This window comes from Lineus longissimus, chromosome 12, assembly GCF_910592395.1.
Source record: "Lineus longissimus chromosome 12, tnLinLong1.2, whole genome shotgun sequence".
Lineage (NCBI taxonomy): Eukaryota > Metazoa > Nemertea > Pilidiophora > Heteronemertea > Lineidae > Lineus > Lineus longissimus.
This window is the reverse complement of record NC_088319.1, coordinates 580,667-602,455: the sequence shown is the minus strand read 5'-3', so window position 1 is coordinate 602,455 and position 21,789 is coordinate 580,667. Positions and strand designations below refer to the sequence as shown.

The following is a 21,789-nucleotide window of genomic DNA, read 5'->3' as shown; positions in this document are numbered from 1 at the left end:
TCGTTAAAAACATGCCTTCAAGCCTCAGCTGACCTTATGGGGATTGGCCAAAAGATGCCATCACCCGCCACTCACAAAAAAACTGGGCCTGGTTGTTACAAGCAAATTGTGTCACTAATGCTGGCGTTAACTTACTACTTAATTAAGTCGAATGGGCTTAACTGAAGGATATAACACTAAGTTAAGTTAACGGCAACTTTAGTGACAAGAACCTGTTTTGAAAAACCAGGCTCTGATACAGAAAACACTATGACATTTTTCCAACAGCGCCTGGCTTCCCAAGATACGACTGAGTCCTATTGAATTGTCTCTCTGTCTTTTTATTCACCGCCGTTAGAAATGGACCGGATCTTCGGAAATGCCGTCGACGCATTATTGTCCAGAATACGCCGAAAGTACATGTATTGTGTTCATTTTCGTTGAAATGTACTTTACTCTCTCATGTCCTGCTGTTTGCTGTCGTGTAGAATGCGCCCTGGTGTAATATCTATTGTTTCTCACATTAAGAACAACACAATGTAGTTTTTACCCGGAGGCACTAACAATGCAGAATCTGCCTTTCCTATTGTTATCATCGTAGACGCTAAAAAAGAAAATTCAAGCATTCTCATCGTTGTCTGCTGCAGTTGAAACCGGTGTAACATCTGTGGTTGTTTCCCATGTGTCAGTGTTTCCAAACAATAGGCAGCTAGAGAGACCACGACTTTTCAATAGGGGGGATACACAGAAAAACTTGTCAATCTATTTTTGAGCGTTCCCAAACAATGAGGGGAAACACTCAAAAACAGAAACACTCAAAAACATTACACCGGCAATATTTCGAAATTAAATTAAATATTTTGAAAGCGAAATCCGTTGTTCTCTACGTGTCGTCATTGTTTATATTGGAGAAGGGCAAACACGGTGTAAAATATGACTAAACAGAAGAATATGTGTCTAAGACACATCATGACCCCCGGCGCGGCCAGGAAGTATGCTTGGTTCAGAAAGACATCTTACAACGAAGCCTCTACATGTGGCAGCAAAACTATAGCATCTAATCTAACACTAGGTTCCGGATTCTATACCACGCATGGCTTTATTTGCCCCTTACCTCACAGTTAAAAGATTAAAGACCTAGCCAAATACACGGTCTATTGCCTTTGAACAAAGCCCACTCGGACATTGGCCTAAATCCCCATAGTTTTACAGTCTTATCAAAGGGGAATCAAGGCCGATCTTGATACCAACGATCCCTCGAAACGTCTTTCAGTGTGATCAATAGGGCTTAAACATTCCACTGTAACATTACTATTTGTGATCACATTCAGTTTAGTGACGAGAGGTCAGCCAAGTTCCTTTGGCCAGATCTAAATACACTTTACTCGACTGGAAGGGTAATAGTTTAGAGCAAATCAAATACTGTTCGCTAACATTATGACATTGCGCGTATAATACTGAATATGGAAAACATCTTTGGGAAAGTTATAAGTCGCTTGACAAAGAAAAACGTCGACATAACTGTTGTTAAGCATCACACGTAAATGGTGAAAAAAAGTAAGATTTCAAATTTCGCTGTGAACTCTGGCGTAGAGTTTCTCATCAGATTTCTCTCATCTTCTTGACTTCTTATTGATAGCACCTGGCGTCATTATCCGACTGCAAGAATTGATACGCAGGCTGTGGGCCAGATTCTGTCGATGTTGGTCCTCCAACAAGCGTGACAAAAATAGTTTGATGTAAATTACATGTATTTCAATCATCCCTGATCGCCAAAACAGCGCATCGTGTTTTTATGGACTTTTATGTGCTGACGATGAAATCGTCGGTCGTGAAGAACCCATGTGGACGATCGTGATGAAACTGAGGCAATCCCCAATCAATTCAAATCAAGTGAACTGACTAGTCGTTTTGATTACTGACAATCTCCACACACAACGCTGTGCCGCTCACATCACCTCTGCCTCAGAATCTTCGCGAAGAGAGCTTGCGAATAGCCAATAATTTCAACCACGAAACTAACCAGCCCTGGTGCAGCTGAGGTCGTCGATCTGCAAGCAAATAATTTAGCCAATACATCTTCTTTTGTACGTAGGCATATCTATATCATAATACTATAAGGCGGCTCGCTAAAGTGCCATTTGGGGGTCGTGTTTCGTCTCGAAATTTTGCACGTTTGCAGGTGATATGTTATCCTGATGCAACGTCATGTTTATTTTCGGAAATTTACTTCAGCGGAGCAGTAATGAGGGATTTTTAATCGGACACGGTCAATTCTCCTTATCACTCACGGAAGCCAAGCCATTGCTGTTCAGTTATGCAGGGGATTAATGAATCACCTGCACTCCCTGTGGGGTGACTAACACTACCTGTTGAACGGCTGGCTGTAGGGGGATGATTGGAACAGCCTGTACACGTGTTGACCTGCTGAACCAAGGTTAATGTTATTTTCAATCCACGATTGTAGGTCACCTGATCTTCGAGATTTCGCGGGAAAGAAATTGTAAACAAACGCATGTGTGCAGTTCAAATGTAAACAAAAATGTATTTGGATACTTTTGGTTGCTGGACTTGGGTTTTCCCGCAGTAAGGAGCTGGGGTCAAATTGATGGTCTATCGTATATTGGTACTGTATTAGCCAGAGCTAGCCCTTGATTATGAAGGGATTTTCAAATTAAAGATTACAATGGTATGTTTATGTGCTCACCACAGCTTTCAAAACTTGATGTATCTGAAGAGGCACTCTGAACTTGGCATGGCCTTATCAAGGAGCTGCTCACGGTGCTGAACTTCTAGCTTGCCTGTCGACTAAGTGCCTTGCCCGAGATCATGCTACATGTAGGAGGAGCACGCATTTTAAAGTTTTAGTAGTGATAGTGCAATTGGTCCGAGCCATTTGGAGGCCGACATGTGAAGGCCTATCTGGGTTCTCCTTCATCTCCGTATAAAAAGGGGCATATTGCTGACTAAGGAACGAGGTATATTCACATTGCCTCATCATCTCATTCGGACCAATTGATATACTTTTATATGCACGCATACAGCACGCCACAGGGTCCGAGTCTGTGGACAAATGGTTGGTTTAATTTGTCTCTTCGATATTGCTCCTTTGATATTGCATTATATTTTCATTGCAATTCAATCTATTCAAGGTATAGCCCATTTGAACCTGCCTGCGCCACGGGTACAATGCTAGTACTAAGTAATACTCGTCCGACATCTCTCATACTTGTACTATAGTGGAGCCTGTGCCGTTAGCCAACCTAAAGTACCGTGCATACTGTTGCAAAGTGTATCCTTGGCTTGGGTCAGTGGCCAGATCTCTCATCTCATTCATGCCTCGCCATAGTCTCAGTTTTTGTCAATATAACGTAGCTTGTTTTAACAGCGTATTGATAGTTTTAACAGCGTATTGAGGCTAGCTTTACCAATAAAACTAGTGTAACAGTTAAGATGATCTGCCTCCAGGAAGCATAACATCAATGGAACAGAGTCATTAAAGTCGTTTACAAGATCACAGGAGATTTCATTATAAAAAGTTCGTATCCTATTGAGAAGTATTTAGTGTCGTGTTGTTTTCCATTGAGATGTCGTGAGCACACCAATTAGTTTGACTGCACGGTGTTGGTGTAAGCGAAGGGCTGTGTAGTGTGTAGTGGTGGCATCATTCCTACTAGCCCAGGCTAGAGGGAAATTCCCTTTAGCTCAGTCGGTAGAGTGATGGCCTTATGTGCGAGAGGTCCCGGGTTCAATCCCCGGTTGGACCTCGATGTTTTTCCTCTGCTACAAGTGCATCTGCTGGAACTGAACTTAGAGACGGGAAAACCTTCGAATGAGACTCAAACCGAGGTTGCTTTTACTTTTACTTTTTATAATGAAATCTCCTGTGATCTTGTAAACGACTTTAATGACTCTGTTCCATTGATGTTGTACTTCCTGGAGGCAGATCATTATAACTGTTACAGTAGTTTTATTGGTAAAGCTAGCCTCAATACGCTGTTAAAACTACAATGTATCAATACGCTGTTAAAACAAGCTACGTTATATTGACAAAAACTAAGACTATGGCGAGGCATGAATGAGATGAGAGATCTGGCCACTGACCCAAGCCAAGTATACACTTTGCAGCATTATGCACGGTACTTTGGGTTGGCTAACGGCACAGGCTCCACTATAGTACAAGTATGAGAGATGGCGGACGAGTATTACTTAGTATAGGACAAGCATAAGACCGCACCAAGTGAGAAGCATGAGTAGCTTGCGTCGGACTCTACCTCTGGTCGAAAACGGAGTCACTAGGCCTAAGAAAAACGGATTGGCATGATGACCAATATAATGATGACCGCATCCAAGAAAAGGAATATAGAAGGAATAGAAGAAGAAGAAAAAATATATAAACCGCAATTGGTTCTGGTAGGCCTACGATCCAACCGTCCATAACAAATAATTGTCTTTCCTAATCCAGAGCATAGTAGACAAGGGTTATGACGCATTTCGTTAGAATAAGGAATTATAGTAATAACATTTCAAGTATCCCAATCGTTTTCTCTCAAATGAAAAATCGTAGATGGGGAAATTGGATCAGACATTTGCTGACGTTGAAATAATGGATAAAATCTTTCTAATATTGCACAGTAATGAAGCAATAAACCACAGTAAATGGACTATTTACAAAAATATCTCAAACGAAATATGTTTTATTACATGAATTGATTTGTAAGTTTGTTGGCAAACCATTCCCTTGTTTTTGAAAGCAGTTTAAAGACTTATAGTGTCACTGTACATGGATACCAGAGGAAGCGTTAATATTGATCACCCTACACACAATCATGATTGCAGGCGTGAAGAATCGCTTGTTTGCAGTGATCATCGCAGGTCGACGAGAATCGGTAACTGCAGCCATCATATCCAGTAAGAAGACTGTCACACAAGCGCCCAGGATTCATCAAAACGTGTGATGTTCAGTATATCACTAAGATTCACTCGAAAAATTCACGTCCATGCATGGGGGCATATACACCTTTCCAGAAATGGGGCGCTGAGTGTCCGAAATAGTGATGTCATAAGGGGAAACTTGGCCTTATGGTGGAGGGCCAAAGGAGATAGTCATGGTTGAACAACACACCTGAATGCCTTTAATGACAAAGTTAGTTCCAATGCACGCCACCAATTTCGGGAAGCATGTATACCATGTGTAGGAGCGACCACACAAAGCATGTGTTCATCTTGCCTTCCAGACTGGAACTGACCCATGCATTACGTTACGTTATAATCCACACTACCTTTTGTTCAACGCCAGTGGTTCATGCATGCGTCTGTATACCAAGTACACCAAAGCTCTCCATACTTACGTGGTTATAATAAGCTGTCACCAAGGGATTGAGTGTAATTAGTTAATGAATATACAACTTCACTTGTTTGCCTTGTGTATTGTTATAACGTGTGTAAGTTTAGTTTGTGTTGCACTTCTGTGGGCGATAGATGTAATGCAAATAGAGTTCTCTCAAAGTTACACGAGTTGTTTGTGGGAAGTTCATACCTATACTGGCCCAACACTCCCATGTGACCTTCCGTTCCCCAGACCATAGCCCAACCCACCTTCTGAAATATATCATCAATCGCATGCAATATGAGGGTGACACGCTTCTTCTCTCAGGAAATCCACTGGGGTAAAATGGGAGAATCATTGTCATAAACTCCGCTAAAACAGCCGGGCATTTCTCATCATGATATCCTGTAGAAAAAACAGCGATTTTATTGTTACATGACTAGTGAAAATTTTGACATTTCCTCGAATTAGCTAGACAAGTTTTTGTCCAACATTCCCATGTGGGCGGCCGTTTCCTCCCCTCATAGATAGTCTAACCCACAAAACACCTTTTGTCAATATACGGTTTGGGCGATTGTGGGCGACATTAAGGAAACACTGGGGCGACTGCGGGCGACTCTCGGCCTTCGAGTTGCTTTGCATCAAGTGTAAGTCCCGAGTAGAAATATAAGAGAGGAAAATAAAACAGTTCGTAATAGTAACTTTCTGGTGAATGGCATTTTCTCTTTAACAGTCTAATGTTGCAAAATAGTATTAGCCATTGTTTTTATCTTTAAGGCTTCGTCACTCCTCGAGTGAATCTTTTTGCATTTGTGCCCAACCCGTTGTTTATCCAACACTTATCATCTTGTTACCAAACGAGACCTAGCATCAAACGGAAGAAAAATTGATAATCCCGAAGCCTGGTAGCGCGAAGTGCCTAATCCGTGAAGAACACTATAGAATGACTAATCCGCGCCTACAGTTCGAAAGAGACACGTTAGCCAACACATCAGTGCTTTCGCATTACAAATGTACACCTGCTTTATGCTCAGTTAACCTGAGACGAACTGGTGCTATTTTGTTTCACCCAAGGGTAGGACATTACATACGTTTACCTACATTTACCTAGAGAAATGTTAGATGAATCTGTGGCAGTTGGCATGGGATGGTATGAGGAGTCGTAGCCGATTTGGCTTCAAAGCACAGCTAAACTACGTACTAGGGTTTCTCGCGTGGTATTCCAGTAATCTGGGTATTTGGTCAGTTGGGAGGTAAGCAAGATCATCTAATCCTGATCTCGCCCTCCCAAGCAACGCGAGATCAAACAGCTCAAAGGACATACAGATTTCTTTCACTTTGTGGAAGCTACATTGAAAGAACTGAGGTTTTGTTCGGAGCTATCAAAATCATTGTTTAGGTTTTTAGGATGATAAGATACGGAAAATCACCAGAAATGTAAAATTCATGTCCTTTTCCTGGGAGGCCAGTGGTATGCTCATAACCAGGAGATGGTTTGAAAGATCACGCCCTTCCTGGAAGAGACCACCCGGAATATCGTTTCGTGGGGATCCATGTTATCAAGATTTGTTCTGATCACATGATGACCTTTTGATAAGACTGTGCAGAACAATAGCAACTTAGGCCTTGATACGAGCGGGCATTGTTTAAAGACAATTAACCGTGTATTGGGCTAGGCCTGAATCTTTTAATAAGTGAGAGAGAGAGGTAAAGGGCAAAATAGCGTAATGTATGTTTTATCCATGTAAAGGTCGCACCTTTTGAAACAATTTCAATCGGAGACAGTATAAGCATAATTTGGAACTGTATTGGCCTCAGAAATCCGAGACGAAGATAAACAGCATGATCTGCTGGTTTTAATTAGTTTTCTGACACAAAGATTACAACCACCAGGTTACAACCTTCGGCTGAAGCGAAATCGAATTTCCTGTTTGTAGTTTTAAACTGTGGCAGGTGTTTGTCACCTGCTCTGACAGAACAAAATGTAGGTGCCACAGCCTAATCGTTAATTAGAGAGTAAAATGAGCTTTATTGAATCTGTCTGAGATACTCTTTTATATTCATCGTTTGATGAATTCATTCATTCTCTCGTTTTGGCGGAGATACACCAAACATAAAACTGAAGAAGTGATGAAACTTGCTATTTGTCATCTTCACCGTCATCTTGGAAGCATTCGGGTATTTCCGGAACGCCGTCGGAAGCATTCGGGTTTATCCGTGACGCAAAACAGCATCACTGCGCAGATGAAGGCCGTTCGCGCATCAGTTATAACAGTTTGTTTTCTCTTTTTCAGGGTCTGTCAGTAACCTAACCGAGAAATAAGACCTTATGAATTCTTGATAAAACATACATGTATCAAACATTCAAATTCTAATCTGACATATGGTCGGGGAGCAACATTAGCATCTCTTAGAAAACCTATTTGAAATGAAATGATGGCATTGCCTATCTGATATGTTTCATCAGTTCACATGAAACATGAATGCAAAGACGCGGACGGTAAAAGCGGGGATTACCCAACAAGACTTTCATATTGCCTTACATCAACCTGCTTCTTAGGCATTGATCGCAGGTACAAAGGAACTCGGGGACAGAGAGAACAAGATCGGAATGATAAGCTGTTCCCCATGGCTTATAACCTGGCTTCCGCCTCACCACGTCTATCACCTTTAACCGATTACTTTTAGGTATTTAATAAGTTGTCCAAGAAGATGATTACGTATTCTAATAGCAATGTACCTTTCACGTTGAATAAGTCCAACTGAAGTAATGTTTTACAGGAAAGGAAATGGTCAATGTGGGATTGATGGTCTGAGTACAAACTGCCTAAATGTATCAATTGTATTAGACCAATGACCTACCTCGACGTGGCTTTATTCTATTCAATATTGGATTGGATAACTGATGACAAATTCCGTTCCTTAATGAGAGGATAATGAGAACGGGAATAGGTAGGGAGAAGCAGCCCCCTCTTTTATTGTTATTCACATTAGCCACTACATGGTGTTTCTGAAACATTGCTACAAAAGCATTTGTTTTGCATCAGCTATAATCCTATTATATGTGCATCATTGTTTTTTACATGATTTTTGTATTATAAAGCTTCTTCGTTAAAGGACTGAGCATCTTTAGAAAAAAATCTTACAAGAATCTTATGGCGATCGCACATGGACATGCACACAATTAGCTAGAATATTGTAAATTAACATTCTTATGAACATCTTATCGGGATTCTTGGCCTTTGTTTGAAACATGGCCCTGTTGTTCAAAAGTACAAAATGCATGTTATCCCCATCGGCTACGTCAATAGTAACCTTGGAAACGTTATCTAATTTTCTAATTCCATCTTCATTTTCAAGTTAAGACTTAAAGACTCTGTTAAGGTGGTTTTGAACACCCAAGCCACGATTTCATCAATAATGAACATGGCATTGCCTAAACTAATATAAAACCTGGTTTTACTGAACTGAGAATGTGCCTGCTTTGCAAACTATTAGGGAGTTTTTGCAAAGCCCCCAAAACCCAAACGCGAACGCCCATTACATTGTTCAGCAGCTGATCATGATCAGGAAATTGAACAATGGGATAGACGTTCACGTGGGCGTTTCGGGGGCGTTGCGAAAACTCCCTATCAAAAGAGATATCATGAATTTATATTTTCAAAGAAAGTCCTATGGTACATGTAATGCCTACACAAAAGTTAAGATAAGCTCATGATTTGAACAGATTGTACATATTTTGAACCGACTATTTCTGGGTCTTTTCATCTTAACGTTTAATGAACTGTAAGATAATATCATATTTTCGCATTAATTCCAGGTTTTAACCAAAGAGGCGTTTATGTTTTTTATATACAACGCTGTTTATGACAGGCACAGCGGTTGTTCGAGCAGATCTTATAGACTATCTGCAGTATGCTCCACGACTCGAATAATACGGCAAAGGCCGTTTTTCATTTGAAGTCTCACATTGTTCATGAACCGAATGTAATTGATACATACGTGCATCAGCAATGAACACAGCCATCTAAGAGCAGTTGCCAAGAGTACCTACCCTGTACGCACTTTACCAGCGTGTTCACGATGGTAAGATGGTTCACGTAAAAGACATATTCAGTCATTTCAAGATTGAAAAATGAACTTGAATTAAAAAATTTCCAATAGTGCAAATAAACACTGAATAAAAATACAATGTACCAACATTGCCGGTGTGTAAAAAATTCTCAGATAGATCTGGCCAGAGGTACTTGGCTGACCTCTTGTCACTAAACTGTAATGGTGTGATCACAATTAGCAATGTTACACACCCCCTTTGCGAAGCTGGTGTCATAGTTGACCGGCTTTAGTTGACTCCGTGAAAGAGCATTGGTCAGGCCAACCCTGAGTATAATCTAGTGTTGAGCAACACCACTATCTTTGGTAAATGTGATCTGGTCACATTCCTGAGTTACCTTTGGCCAGAACGATATGAAAAACTAGACTGATATGAATACTATAATGTCAAGTTCAACGAATTTGCCTGCATAATGACAACACAACATCAACCTCAACAGGAACGGCCCTTGTCGGTTTTTATTAAATAAAATGATGTGCCGTGATCTGACAGTGAGTGCACGAGGACGTTTGTGGGCAAAAAGGGCACTTCGCAAAGAAACACAATTCTGTAAGGCGAAGTTCAAAATAAATTTACGCTAAAACTCTGTGACAGGATTGAAATGTTCCAAGCTAAAAGAAAGTATAAATTTTCTATGAAATAAGCCCGTCATTAGGGAACCGGAGAACGTAATTTCTTCTTTGAGGGACAATAATTCCGCCCGGAACTATGATTAGGTTTTCGTGGCTTGTCTACCGGTAATGTCTTCGATGTCTAACGGATAGCCTTTTTTCTATATTGTTAATATTTCATTCCAGTTTCTTTGAATGGGAATGATCATGGTAATTTAACCAAGTTTTGAGAATCTGTTGAAGGCAGTAGTTTTGGTAAACTATCGGGGACTAGGTTTCTTCTTTTTTGATTCTGTGTGCGGAATATTTGAGATGTACGCCAGAAAGTCACTCCTTTTTCACAAACGAAGTCGGCTGTCCTCGTGAGTTCACTCACGGACTCCCAGAGCTAAGTGGCCAAGGCGATGTCCTTTGACCAGTATTTACCTCCTTTTTTGGCACTAGGTTTTAAAAGTCATAGGTAGTTGCAATTGACGCCTGTTCCGACTTTAATTCCAATCCTTGTGGGAGCTATACATTTAGTAATGTTATGATTTAGATATAGACTGTATACATGGCATACAACTAAAACTTTTGGAATAAATTAAATAAAACTGGTTGCAAAATGTCATCAAAAAAGGGAGCTCTGAATGACCTGGTGAGAAAACTAAGGCTGAAATACGTTCTCGTTAACAAATCTGAAATCGCTATCCAGAACTTTGATATGGCCTTTCTTATCGCTGGAGCCCCAACCACCACCCCAACCCCATATATCCCATTCTTTAGGGCGAACGTTTAAACTAAATTGCATATAAAATGATGGCATCCTCCTCCAAGCCAGCCTTGGGTTTTTATGGTTTTGTGATTTGTTGTTTGATTGCTGAACACGGCCCATGGTTACGACCCCTTCTCTTCCGCGCCAGTGACCGAGATGGTGAAATATTCCCCGGTCTCTTTATGGTCGTAAGACGACGTAATATACCACGACAATACCAAACGATCCGCCATCAATATTTTATTCAAACCATTTGCTCTTCATCATCACTGTAACAAAGCGGTTTTTGATTACCAGAAACTAATAGGATATCGGATATGAATCGCGTCCGTCTTCTTAAAGAAGAATTGATACGAAAATAAGATTTTTGATGAGCATATTGCCGACAGTTCTGAGATATTGTTTGCAATCTCGTGTCAAACGAGTCGATCTGAGTGACGATTTTGATATGGCTGATCGTAATATTGTACATAATAAATATATATTTCGTGAGATATTTCAAAAATCACTTCTGGTGATGTGGACAGATTGTCGTGAGTGTTTAAGATGTAGGGGTACGACAAGTTATTATGAAGGTCAGTCGAAAGTCGAAAGTCGAAAGTTTCGACCCCAAATAAAAGCTGTTTCAAGGAAGGTTAATGTTATCGAGATAAGCCCTATTATCCCTTTGACAGAAGAACAATGGGAATATAATAAGGTTGTTGGTCAAATAGAAAAAGGGGCTTAATAGTTTTTGAACTCCTGACAACATTTCGGGCGCAGAAAAAATGGACAGGTACATGTAGGAATTTCAGGAAAATATGTATTTATATGTATACCAAGTATTTACTTCACTCATCGATTTCCGAGCTCACAGTTAACACTAACACTAACACTTCAGTTGTTTAAGTCATTTGACCTCACCCAGTGTGTTCTTGGTAGGAATTTAAGGAAAATAAGTGTTTACCAAGTGTTTACTTCAGTCATCAATTTCTGAGCTCACAGTTAACACTAACACTGTCACTAACACTAACATTAACGTTAAGTAGGTCAATTGACTTCTCCCAATGTGTACCTCAGAACGCTCCGACTTCGTCGTTCTAGTCACGTTGACCTAGGGATTCGACGGGTAGAACACAAGGGTTCGCAAAGAATCAGACACTGCTTCGACTATAAAAGGTGATGACTTTTTTAGAATGAGAGTAAAAGGCTTACATTAACCGCTGCATGGGTCATAGAATTACTTTACATACTTTGGTAAGTATATAAACATATAAATTATTCATGTTATCCTTTGTTCGCCGAGGCTGATCACTGCATGGCAGTGTTTCCGAAAGCAGGGGAGTGCACATCAAAAGCGGACTGGTAAACACTGATAGAATATGTGCAATACATCTCTGGCGATAATTTCTTCCTGATGAATTAATCATATAAGTGTGGCTCCTCTCTGAGATGATGGCAAGCCCTGGGTGTTGATTTAGAACTCTTTTAGATCCCTTTGGTCAAGAAATATCCATCATGGAATATATTCTGCTGATAATTTAAGATTTATCGTGACAAGCCGAATGTCTCACAACTTGTCAAAGAAAACCACAATACATTAAATGGATTAAGGATTGACAATACATACCACCATTCTGGCCAGTAATCCGAGAGCAATTGAGACTCCCACCCTTGATTGGAAGAGCTCTTGCTCTAGGATTTAGAGGTCTTACCAAAATGATGATGCCTTTAACAATTTTTAACAATAATTATTGCGAAAATGCAGTAGACTATGCATACATCCGTGCTCCAACTTATTCGAATCATTACGCTAGGAATAATTGAGATAAGCCACGGCATTATATATACATATGCACCGCCAAATGTTTGAGCCACCTCCTACAAAAAAAGAGACCGCACCGGCTGTTGATAAAAAATGGAACGCAACCGCGAAAAGGACGATTCACAAGCTACGAATGTCAATTAGCATCGTGAAAGTGACTAAGTGACGAGGTGAATATTTATGCTTTTTTCGACTCCTAATTGCTAATTGTAAAGCGTCTTCGTCTGGTTTGCTACGCATGTCAGACGCTTAGCTACATACCAAGCCATTAGGGTACTAGCAGTGGGGTTTTTCGTGAGCAATTCTTTTTAACATCACAAGATGGTAAAAAATCGGTCAGAGCGCAACATTGCGAGATCCCGATGTACTTTATCACACACGACGTAATAAACATGTCATAGGTGAAATGGATTTGTGGTTATCCTTATCTAAATTAGCCACGTTTTTCTATATTTTATTTACGATTTAGCGGATAGAATATACATGTTTTGACAGCAGCAACCATCAAAATAATTCCAACATTGAAGATGAGTTTCACTTTCTGACTAATTGCTCGCATGAAATATTGAACCAAGGTCGGCTACAACTGCCTCAGGCCACTCAAGGTCGATTTTTACTGTTGTATCCTGGTTTGTCTTCCTTCGTTTTCACTATACATATTTTGACAGCAAACACCAGTAAAATAATTCCAACATTGAAGATGAGTTTCACTATCAGACTAATTGCTCGCATGAAATAATGAAACGAAGAGTTAAAACTGATATCTCAAGGGCGCACGCGATTGACATTATTGTTATTTCAACTGTACCCAGGTTTGTTTTCCCTTCGTTTCCACTATTTGTTTCCATCCAGGAGAGCTACCCCATGTTTACTCAGCCGCAAATATGACCGGATGGCAAGCGCAGTGATATTTTCCAGCATCTTTTGCCGAAACGAAAGAACCGTAGGAAATGGCTCGCGCTCTCTTTTACGGAAACACGGAGTCAACCACCCAACTGTTGTATTTGCACTAGGTGATTCACGAGTCGTTGACTTGTGGTTAAGCTTAAGACCGAGTGGGGAGAGAACAATGCCCTTTTAGGACCAAGATTGTCAGACGAAAATAGCGGAAACTTGTTCTCGGCTTTCGGTACTCGCGGGCGAGGATGACATTGGAATACATGTGGTTTGTTTGAAGAAGATTTGATAGTATCGTTGATACATATTGGTTTTGTTTATTCTGCTATCTTTGATTCTGCGTAGGCCTAATAATGCAAATGCCATATAGTTTCACATAAACTTGTAACCTGGAGCAGACCGAGATGTTTTTCCGCTAACAATGGATCATAAAAACACTCTTTTGAGAAGACGTTGTGTTTCCTGCTGCACAAAATGTAACATATTTATCAATATTGAAGAACAGTTCCCATGATTATCCTCAAATAGATTTTTTACTCGGTCGACATTTGTTGCAGTTCCTACACATTATCATGATCACAATATACTGTTTCTAAAGAGCACAGACCAGGCAGAAGAAAATCGCATCAAACCCCAACTGAGACATATTGTTAAAGGTGGGCATTATGTGGCGAATAGAACTTGCTTTAACAAGCAAAAGGGAAGAAAGAGCCGAAACACACGATTTGCGCCGATCGTTGTTCGTCGATTTCTTTCTCCGTCTTGCAAGGTACGAAAAATCACTTTTCAGACTTGCAGAGAAACTGACATTTTCCCGAGTTCGATATTCTTTTCTATAACAAATGTTTCCCTTTCAAAACCTTTGCATGCGCTCTCTTCAGTGAGTGGGGATTTGCCTTGCGGATATCTTCTTCTTCTTCTTCTTCAGCGTTCGCTCGGCACTTGGAAGTGATTTTCTCCAGGGAGTATTCCTCCTCCAAGGCGGGATGAGGGTTTATGCGTGACACTACGGTTATGCGCCGATTGGGTGTTTTGGCCTAGTGAATCCGACTTCGGCGGGAGGTTGAGTCCATGCAAGCTACTCATGTTTCTCACTTGGTGGGGTCTCTAACCTCCCCTGGCATAGACACTCCTTGAAACTCTCCACATCACTATGAGAGAGGCCAAATTGCATAACAATATCACCTCCCGTCACTGAAAACATGGAGGTACACTTTTATTACGAAAAGGAAGTTTCGGTACGAATGAAATCATCTCTGAAGAAAAAGACGAATAAATCATTACGTTTTTTGCCCTTTACCTCGCAGTCAAGAGGATTCAGGCCTAGCCCAATGCGCGGTCTATTGTCGTGAAACAAAGCCCGCTCGCCCATTTTCCTACTGTCTCATCAACGCCCCCTCTACCAATGCAGTATGCATTCGACGGTCAGTTTGTAACGTATTTGCCTCAGTTTTGTGCAACCCGGAACAATGTGTAAACTAAATTCAGTTTTGCTCGAAATGGCCACAATGACGATAGCCGACTCTTTCACGCACCAAGCTGGACCCTTTCAACACCGTCGGGTGTGATTGGCACCTCGGTAACATACATTGTTATCAGGAGGGTGGGTGTGCGTGGATATGTGATGGGGAGTTGGTGGTATTCTCCGCGGGAATGAATGCGTGGTTGACGTGTGACCCCGAGGTGACACTTGCCCCCCCCCCGCGAGCATCGATTACCCCTCATGACTACACCCTGCAACGAATTAAACTGTTCTTCATATCGTTCTGGCCTAAGATACTTAGAAGAACTCAGGAATATGACCGGATCACATTTACCAAAAGATAGTGGTTTTGCACAACACTAGATTATCCTCCGGGTAGGCCTAACCAATGCTCTTTCACGGTGTAGGCCCTAACAATACTATTTGTTATCATTACAGTTTAGTAACAAGAGGTCAGCGAAGGACCTTCGGCCAGATACGTGTGTGCCGTGTTGATTACCGAAGTATATAATTTTGATTCGTTTTCAATGAAAAGTTTGCCACCCTTACCTCACAGTCAAACTAATTCAGGCCAGCCCAATAAACCGTCTTTTGTCTTCAAACAAAGGCCGCTCGCAACAGTGTCTAAACTCCCATTGGTCTCTTCTCACAGGGTCATCAGTCAAAAGAATTCAGACCTAACCTAATATACGGCCCATTGTCTTTAAACAAAGCTCTAAATTCCAACTGTTCAATGCTTCGAAGCGATCATTATTGGCATTAAAACCTCCATTGTGACTTGGGTGGACATTTTAAAACACCTTGGTTACTATCATTTCATTTTTATGATGAATTTGCCACGTTTTCACCGCATACTAGTAGGTTGAGGTGAAATAACCAAGAGTATCAATGGATTATGCCTAAAATGCCTAATGTATAAAGTGTCTTAGAACTAAAATTGCTCACCAAATGCCCCTCGGGTGAAGTTCTCATTTACCTCATCGCTAAACCTGCCTTACATCCCAACCAGAACTTAAGAAGAATGCTTTGCGAACACAACATAGTGTTTGACATTTACAAATATAAACGATTCCTCTGTCTGAGCTGTTCGCAAGTTGATTCTATTCTTCTGCACGCGGCGAAATAAATGACAAATATCTATTTACCCATCTTATCGTTGTAGAAATATGACTCTATACCTTTAGGGCGTGTTTGAGTATGCCACAACATTTTCTTTTCATACTTCCACTTCTTGTTCAGCGTTTGCATGCTTGGAAGTCTTTCTCATCCGAGGTTGGTTTGGCGTTTTACCTGCCACTATATCTGGGCATCAAAATCAGCACTTAAAAACTCGATATATGCCATATTTGGTGATTGTCCGCTTTTGAAAAGCGCCTAGAAACGATTTCCTCTGCATTTTGTGTCCGCAAGGTGACTATCGTTATTTTTTCAGAAGCGTGCCAATCTCAGTAATGCGAAAGCACAAAAGTGGCGCACTCAGGCTCTTTGTGAAATAAAACGAGTCATTTGTTTAGACTGGGGAAGACTAAAGATAACCTTTCCCTCAAGACTATCAGCGAGCGTCTTATTGTAGGTTCTTCGCAGACGAAAAGTTCTTCGAGCAACATAGAAAAGAATACATTGCATGTCGTCAATTTGATGGGGCAATACATTTCTTTGGAAGACATTTCTACGGTTTCAGGACACGCAAGGATTGTGCCAGTCTTCACTTGAAGAAGTTCTAATGCCAGCAATCGTAATGATTTTATCACGAACTGTGACATAAGAAATCTTGACGTTGATTAAGGACAGTGTTCTTTGAAACATCCTAGTAAAAAAGAATTTTGAAGACTGGTGCCTTGTACATCATTGCTTTTAATTCAAGACGATAGAGGGCCGTCTGATGAACAAGGTGATACCAATACAATGATAGTATAGAAAATATTGAAAGTTACTCATGTCAAATTATACGAAACCACTCGGGAACGTATCTGCTAAGTCAAAGCTGAAATCTGTGCCTAAAACCCCCAGCGGCCAAGTTGGAAACTCACTAGTCACAGGGAATATTAAAACAGACACTAAACTGGGGCTTTATGTTATTTTATCAGACTTGTCTCATGACCTTCCTTCAGCGAAATGCCCTGCACTGTCTCTGTTAAAGTAAGACTTGATATTTGCCATAGTTCCAAGAAATCACCAGCAGGCATCCGCAAAAGTCTTCCCAGAGTTTTATCATACCGTCAAGGTGTCAGTAGTCTACAGGTATCAGTGTTTCTCATGTTTCAGTGTTTTGTCTATTGTTCACCAATTCACGGATGAGGAGACCATCAAGAGCACAACAACAATTCCAGGCTTTCTGTGGGTAAAGGTATTGCTTTACCTTTATCACACAAGAGAAACAAGGCCCTCCTATTACAGTGTTTCAAGGGTACACTCAGATAAAAGATGATAAATGCAGGTCTTACGCCCGTCAAAATGAACTACCGGTAACATTTTGTCTGTTTCTTTCGTTTCGTCATTTCCTCAGCACGCACTTTTCTTAGGCAAACCGATACCTTTACCCACCGTGTGGATCTATTATAGGGAAAACTCACAGATACCTCACCGGAATTCTAAACGATAGGTAGAGGATTCGTCAAGCAGAGAATGCCTTGGGGCAAACCTATTTGAATCAGATCTGCCATTCACAATCAGAACAAGCGGAACTCTAAAAGAGAATAATAAAGAACTAGTTCGACTGGTATTTACGAAGATGAACAAGGCACATCGATTACGCTGTTCTTAGTGTTCACAAGTTCTTTCCTGAATTTGTAGTTTCGATGAAAGTCGCATCTTCTGTCAGATTGGTGAGATCACGGCCGCATTGAACAATGGCGATAGGCCTACTACAATACAAATTGAAATGAACTGCAGATCAAAACCATGGCAGTCCTTGGGATTCCTTGTTTTCTTGTTTCCTTAAAGGGAGAACTTGGGTGTGAGATACATGTATGTTGGTTGTTCTTTGTTATTCTTTGATGAATGCATCGTAGACACAGCACAGAGCATCTTCTCTCTGTCTAACCAAATCACGCTAGGCGAACACGGCCATCAACAGGCTGGGTGAACACCTTCGTGTCACACGCAAGGTTGTTTCCCTGTTATGCGTGAACAAACATGGATCTTTGTCGGCGGTGACCTCTCTTAACCGCGGGGCCAATTGCAAGAAACATAAAGCCGGACCACTAGTGCTCCACGGACGGGGTCAAGCTCCCTGATAGGGCCAGGTCCAACTGGCGGAATCAGTTGAAACAGGCGAATCGGGTTCGATCTGCAATCGATATTTGAACAATTAATAAAGAAGCTATTATGCCGGTGTTTTGTGAGTGTTTCTGTGCGTGAGTGTTCCCCTCTAATAGATCAGGCCGCAAGTGGCGGTTGTTCCGTTCGTTGCCCTGAATTGAGGACCAATAGGAGAAACCCGGAAATGTGGGAAACACTGACAGATGTTACACCGGTGCATCATTTTTCGGCGTTTCCCGTATTTCAGTGTTACCCATATTGTACCCTTTTCATGGACAAGGTGATCACTAACGACCATTCGAGGTCTGACCCTATGCGGCGGAAGCACTAACACACAGAAACACTCAGAGATGCTGAACCGGGTTCGAACCCACGACCTTTGAACGGCTTAACCAATACACCATCGTGCTCCACCGCTTCAAACTTCCGAAAATCGATGCGACATATAACCTGATAATAACCGGACCCCCGACTGGAAGCAGACCAAGTGATCACAAATGGGAGCACGGGATGTATATCCGACCATAGGAAATGAGGCCATACTCCAACTGATCTCTCACAGCGAATGCAATGATGACGGCATAAGCCATTGTTCTGAATAGCTGTCCCTTCGAAGAAACTTACTATTATTAAGTGCAGTTAAAGTGAATTTCGTACGATCAATAAAATGGCCATCGCGCGCCTTAGTCGGTACCAAAGCAATAATACATCACCAAGTCTCGCGCCAGTTTCTGAATGGATGCCTATTGCGGGCCCTGTTGTTCTCATGTTCATCAGGGCGGATCAGGATCTATTGATCTGCGCCGGACTTATAGACTGGAAATGATAATGGGCATTTTCACCGCCCGAGAAAATGTAGAAAGTAGGCAAAAGCACTGGTCGTGTGAAATCCCCTTTAAGTTCCAAAGTCCCTATAAACTGATCGGGAAAAAAGTGGGTGCCAATCTCTCGAAGCAGGTCCTGCAATTATCACGACCAATCACCTCTGATGTGGTTCGATAATATGAATTTGATATTACCATCAATTCAGCGCATCTTTTTCTTCCGCGTCAACTTCAAAACGTTTGTTTTTATATTACAATCTAGGCTCGAAACCTGCATTAGAAAACCCTTTTTTTAAACACGGTGTGCGGATCTATTTCGAGTAACGCTGCGCATGTCCAGGGAGACGCGCATGTACAACACTGAAAATGAGTAATATTGGTAAGAAACATTTTCGCGGTGTTTTATTTTCGAGGGAATTTGCGAATGAAAAGTTTCGCGAAAAGGTTTTTTAATTTGAAAATCAAACAAAAATCGTAAATAGCCAAAATGAAGCTTTTTGAGAAATTGTCGCGAGTCCCAAAAATAAGTATGCACGAAAATGTTTCGTTTGGCGATATTTCGTCGCCATCCTCTCGCGATCTTATTCCATTCTGGTTTAGATTTCAAAGGAGATTTCAATTTTAATTAATGATTCAAGTATTATGACAAATACAAATCCAGCAAAGAAAGAGTCACATACCTCCGTAATTAAATTGATGGCATTCAAGATCCAATTAGATCAAGGCCTGGCGAGAAGGCAGTTTGTGCCCTATATTCAACAAGCTGCAGCTAACCAACTGGCCGCAGCGGACTATGGAGCGAGGTACCCACGGGCCCCGAACCTTCGACCTTCCATTCACGAGGCAGACGCCTTAAACACTAGGCGTCGGAATCGGTTATAAGGGAGATGATCCGCTTTATACAATCGTTCTTGGCAAAGTTTCATTGTCAACAAAATTCGTCAGCCTAAAACTATCTTTATTGGGGAGCTCGCCCGCCTTAAACATTTGCTAAAGTAACATTATATTAGCAAAGTTCTTCAATCTGCAGATAACCTATTGGGTAAAATGGTCCACCTTAAGCACATTATTTGACTGAGGTGCCGCTATTAGCAAAGTGCGTCACACTAATTTAATGAGAGTTCTTCCCTATACATTAGCAAAGTCTCTCTTCTAGTATAAGCAGAGTTAGTCACACTGAATACAACTTTACTGGAAGAATAGTCCGCCTCATACATTCATTAACAAAGTCAAACTATTAGAAAGGTTCGTCACTCAAATTTACTTTGGGTTTTGTCTTCAGATGGTAAAGTCACAATATCAGCGAAAGTCGTCACTATGTGCATGGTACCCTAATTGACAAAACCACACTAATTAACGAAGTTTCTTTAAATTTCACTGCGAACATAAACAATTGATTTTTACAACATCAACGAATTCTTCGAAGTGCCCCTACCTCATCATTGAGCCAGGCCCGTCCAAGCGAGCCGCAGACCATTCCTAAGATAAGTACAACAGCCAGAGTAAACCGCCTGGAATCCATAATTCTTGGATGAATTTTAAAACTCGTAAGGGTAGCTTTCCGCAAAAAGTGGCTGGTGTCTAAGGGAGCTCGAACTGTGAGTGAACAAATTTATAAGCGTCGCGTTTTCTGGTCGTCAGTCCGCAGAAAAGTCAAAACTGCCACCTCCGCGTTTCAGAAAATCCCTTCAACCGACTTCGCTAATCCTGATTGGTCGAGAGTTTTTGCGTCATCAACGGACGGTGCACTGATTGGTCGAGATTAAGCTGTGATTTCTTGTACCAGTTTCAGTGTGATGCTGGTAAATGGAATATTTACTCGCATCTGACGCGATACTTTTGTGATTTGGTTACAAGCTACTCGGGTGGGTCGCGCGTGCCGGTGCAGATATGTTCGCTTTTCGGATCCGTCCCCAAGTTAGCGACCGCACTCGTTGCTAAGGACCTGATTTTAGATATCCCCTTGTGGATTTGATGGTACCACTGAAAGAAAGGGACACTCGTCGGTTGACAAATGCACTTCAGCATACGTGCGTCGTGTCACCTTACTCATCACGTTCACATGTACTGTTGTAAGAAAGAGTTGTAAGTGTTTTGTGTATCATTCTGGCCAAAGGTAGTTGAACTCAGGAATGTGACCACACCGGCATCACATTTGCCAAAAGATAGTGGTGTTGCATAACACTAGATTATCCTTAGTTTTGCCAAACCAATGCTCTTCCACAGTGTCGACGAAAGCGGTCAACTATGACACCGCCTGCCCAGGGCTGTGTAACATTACTATTTGTGATCACACTATTACAGATTAGTGACAAGAAGTCAGCCAGGTACCTTTGGCCAGATCTATCTGAAAAACACTTAACCTACTTTTCTCACAACGTTTACTAGAATTTACCATTGGCGGCTTATGCATATCGACCACCCTGGAGGCTGTTTCGTGGGGGTCGATGTCATCAAGATTTGCCCTGATGACCACTTGACACCACCATATAACAATGAGAATTTAGGCCTAAGTGCGAGCGGGCTTTGTAATTCAGGCCTAGTCTGATAGACGGGCTATTGGCTTTAAACAAATATATAACTGAATTACATGATGGAACAGTCTTGACAATAGACGGGGGAGGGGGGGGGGGGGGGTAGTAGACATACGGATGGAATGCTACCGCCTACAATTAACCGACGAATAAATGAATATGAATAATGAACGAGTTCATTACTTATTCATCGTGTAAG

The 21,789-nt window shown here is 41.4% G+C and overlaps 1 long non-coding RNA gene across 1 annotated transcript in view; it reads right to left on the bottom strand.

The window, feature by feature from the left end:
• The window catches only part of LOC135496820 (uncharacterized), a 55,050-nt gene extending 34,090 nt beyond the window's left edge, over nucleotides 1-20,960 (bottom strand). The window contains exon 1 of the long non-coding RNA XR_010448726.1: nucleotides 20,492-20,960. This is a non-coding gene — a long non-coding RNA (uncharacterized LOC135496820). The remainder of the gene's footprint in view (nucleotides 1-20,491) is intronic.
• Between the last annotated feature and the right edge of the window lie 829 nt (nucleotides 20,961-21,789).